The 4431-nt window shown below is 40.7% G+C and overlaps 1 pseudogene; it reads right to left on the bottom strand.

Annotated features, from left to right (window-relative positions):
• LOC114511144 lies at positions 1 to 492 on the bottom strand (annotated as a pseudogene).
• Positions 493 to 4431: the final 3939 nt, after the last annotated feature.

The following is a 4431-nucleotide window of genomic DNA, read 5'->3' as shown; positions in this document are numbered from 1 at the left end:
TCAGTTTTTTCCAGTGGAACCAAAGCCTTTGGAACCATGTCTGACATCATTGAAACTTTGAACTTCCTCTATTTCTAGATAATAAACCCATTGACAAATGTGCTGTACAATGTGGTCCCCCTTTTGAACTTCAAACTTTCATTTGCCAACATTGAACAATACAACACCAATACTTCCTCCATAATCTTCATCTATGACACCAGGTGCTACAACTACAAGGTGTTTTGGAGAAAAGTCAGAACATGGAGTGATACTTCCATAGCACCCAGCAGCCTGAGAGATCTGAATGTCAGTTTTCACAAGGGATTTCCCCATAGAGGGCACTGTGTAATCACTGGCATTGTACAGGTCATACCCGACCACCCATGTGGACACTGTGGTGGGGCAGGTGTATGCTCTGTGACCTAACTAGTGAAGCTGTGCACCGCCCTCCTATGCAGGCTGGGATTGCTTGCTGGGCAATGTATTGGGCATCCCTTCAGAGCACAGCATGACAGATAACAACACAGGCACAGGTTGCCACAGAGGGACAGGAAAGCACAGATCGAATCTTGTCAAACATTACATTCAATTTACAAAAGCAGTTTTTTAAAGATTCTATTTATTTATTTTTACACAGAGGGGAGTGGAGGGGACCTCCTCAATTTGAGTTTGCCTCACAGGGGCCCCCTGCTGGGTACCTAGCTCACAACTCAGGTATGTGCCCCAACTGGGAATCAAACCAGGAAACTTTGGTCCCCAAGCCAGCCCTCAAGCCAGGGACCAACACCAGGTGGGGCATATTTAGAAAAGTTTATATCTGACATACAGAGAATAGAAATTCAGCCATGGACAAATAAAAAATGAAAATTATGTTTGTAACTGAAAGGACCAAGCAGCCACTGGACATTAAAAATGCACAGAAAGAAACACGATAAGTCCAAACTGAACAGTGTAAGGAAAAAAAGAAAAAAAAAACACAGACAAATGCACACTTAAATTTAATGGTGATTGACCATATGGTGATTTATATTTGAATGGCATCCCACAGTGTCTTAAGTACTGATCTTAAAACTATCATTTACTTTCCAAACATGCAAATAAATGCTAAAAAAATCAACCAACAAGTTTGGAGAATTTGTCATATAAAAGGAATCATGCTGGAAAACCAGCAGCACAAATAGTTTTTTGAGACTCAGAGATGCTGGAGTCTAAGTCTTTCTCTTAAAGGGCCTGCCACAGACTTACAGGGACTTACAAGCTCTGACCTTCAGCCTTGGGACAGCAGATTGAAAGGTGCTAGGGACATTCAGGGAGGGTCTCAACTGTCTGGCTTCAGGGCTTAGGCATAGGGGCAGCATTCTTCCACACAGAAGTCATCTGAGGCCATTCTTCCCTGCTGAGCCCTCCCCACAACAGACCTAGAGGGCACTGTATCTGAGTCCTCACCTACCTGGCTAATGCTACAGCCCTGTCCTAGTGATTCCCTGAGATTGTGATCCACTCCAGTAGAGAATTCACCCAAGCCATATCCAGTGTCTTTTGCATACAAATGGCCCCTCTTGCCTCATGGTGCCCACTCTCCTAAATCTCTCAAACAGGCTGGATCTGCCCTCTGCATGCTCTATACTTCTCACTCAGTGGCACAGGCAAACTAAATTGACATGTTCTTTCCACATTTTTTATTGTTGTTCAAATACTGTTGTCTTCATTTTCCTCATCATTCCCCACACACAGCCATCCCTACTTCCCCATATTGATCCTATCCCCCTTTAATTTTTGTATGATTCCTTTATACATGTTTCTGAAAACCCTACCCCTCTTTCCCCCATTATCCCCTCCTATCTGCCCTCTGCTCACTCTCAGTTTGTTACTTATATCAATATATCTTGTTATATTTTGCTTAATTGTCTATTTTGATTAGTTTCCTCTTAAAGGTGAGATCATATGGTACTTGTCTTTCACTGCCTGGCTTATTTCATTATCATTATGCTGTCCCAAAGGTTGGGAACCCCTTCGACCCTAAGAACCCTGACACACACATTTGAAACAAACTATGAACCCCAATGTTTATAGCAGCACACTTTACAATAGCCCAATGCTGGAAGCAAACTAAGTTCCCATAAGTAAATAAATGGATTAAGAAACTACAGTACAGTTGCACAAGGACATTTTGGAGTCAAACAGAAAAGTAGATTGTCTCTGATTAGGAAGGAACTTTGTGCTACAAGAACATCAGTGAGTCTAAACTTTGTAGGGTCTTCTTTGAAGCCTCCACAGTGTTAAAAATTGCATTACACAAAAATGACCCCTGTACCCAGGATTCCTGGGACTTCTACGTCAAATTCCAGGATCTCAACCACTTCCTTCACGAACCCCATTCTTGGCAGAAAAACAAAACTTAAAAGAGAAACGAGGCTCAATGTCCAATTTCTCAGCAACATGCACAGATTTTCCAAATCCCCAAAGCAATGAAAGAGGAGCCAGAAGTTGGTGACCCTAGAGTTCAAAAATAACTTAATTGTATACACTGCACACGTTTTTTATGGATAGTACATATTTATTTTTAGAGAGGGAGGACTTTGGCCAAAAGTGCTAATAGGATAACACAGATCAGGGGAGTAATAACAGAATTCTGAAAGCATGTAGGAGCCTGGGGACACTGTTGAAAATCAGATGACCCTCTATGACAGCAACAGAAATAAGCCTGGGCTTTTCAAAATTGTTTCAATTGAAGCACAGCTTCCCAAACCACACTTGAAGGTCTGGTTTGCTCTGTGGCCTTTGGGTTTCTCACCTGGGACATCTGCATTTCTATTTCCACCTACCTGGGTTGGGGGGGCTGATATTGAATTGTTTTCTGCAAACATTCCAGTGCTCCTTCATTTGCTCCAAAAATGTGACCACCACTGGCTTAGAAACAACAAGACCTGTGTTCAAAATAAACATTATTATTTTTATAGATTCCCCATATCCAATCCACATTGTGCTCAGGTAATGACACTGAAGGAAAAATAAAATATTCTGGAAGATTACTTTCCTAAAATCTTGTTTTCTGACAGCACCTTAATTATTTGAACAATACCTAGACTTTTCAGAGAATGAGTTCCTAAGGACTATAGTTCTCACTCAAGTCCTTTATTTTCTACGTGAGATAAACTCCGAGTTCTCTGTTGTGAGCATGAATCTGAAAGTCTGCCAAACAAAGTAGAGTCCCCACAAGATATTAAATAAAGAAAAGAAAATCTTGCAGGTGGAGAGGGAGCTGTGAAGGCAGTCACCCTCACCCAAGGAGGCCAGGTTGCTATAGTTCTCCAACATCACATTCAAGTACAATTTCTGCTGACCTGGGTCCAGACATTCCCATTCCTCCCAAGAGAAATCTACTGACACATCCTTGAAGGTCAAAGGTAGCTGAATAAAAAAAAAATGAGGCACATTTACCAAGGAGACACAAAAGAGTTCTCACTGTCATCTAACAGGAGAAGTGTTAGAGGTGGTCTTGACCTTACCGCATCATTCAGGAAGGCCACTTTGACTCTCTAACACTCTAATGTATTTTGTAACATCAACAAATGAGGATAGTACATGCCTACAAATCCAATGCAAAGACATTACTTTTCAGGAAACTAAATTTTTAAAATGAAGGAACACACACAGGCATATGGATTGTTGAGTGTTGTCGTTGTATCATTCAAAAACAGCTGTGTATACTGCTCAGCTACAAAAGGCATGGTGAGTTGTAAGTTTAAGTACTACTTTAGGTTTCATTCAGGCAACAAAGATATAGTTGTGTTAAAATGCAGATTTTGCTTTAGTAGTTGTCCTCGAGGCCTGTGTTTTCACATTTTTCACAAGCTCACTTGTTTATGTATGTTTTATTGATTATGCTCTCCTAATTGTCCCTTTTTTTCCCTGCCTTATACCCCTCTGCCCTGCATCTCCCTTCCCTCCATGCTTCCACCACTAAGCTCACACCCATGGATCATAAAAATAAGTCCATGGCTTCCAATTTCCTAAACTATTTTAAATAAACCTTCTCTATTTTGTACCCAGCATTTATGCTGTTTCTTCCCGGTTCCCTCTCCCCCATTCTTCCCTCACACCCACCCAGCTGATCACCTTCCATATGATTCACATTTTGGTGATTTCGGTCCTGTTCTAGTTTTTTGCTTCATTTATGTTTCTGCTGGTTTTGTTTTTATTGGTCATTTGTAAATATTGTAAGTTTTCTTTTTTTATTTCACTGTTCATATTTTTGATCATCTTCTTTTCGTTAGATTAAATTCATTGAATATTTCATATAAGGGCTTGATGATGATGAACTCCTTAACTTGGCCTTATCTGGGAAGAACTTGATTTGCTCTTCCATTCTAAGTGATAGTTTTGCTGGTTAGGTTAATCTTAGACATAGGTCCCTGCCTTACATGACTTTGAATACTTCTTTCCAGT

Source organism: Phyllostomus discolor, chromosome 12 (assembly GCF_004126475.2).
Source record: "Phyllostomus discolor isolate MPI-MPIP mPhyDis1 chromosome 12, mPhyDis1.pri.v3, whole genome shotgun sequence".
Taxonomy (NCBI): domain Eukaryota; kingdom Metazoa; phylum Chordata; class Mammalia; order Chiroptera; family Phyllostomidae; genus Phyllostomus; species Phyllostomus discolor.
This window is presented reverse-complemented; position numbering and strand designations above follow the sequence as displayed.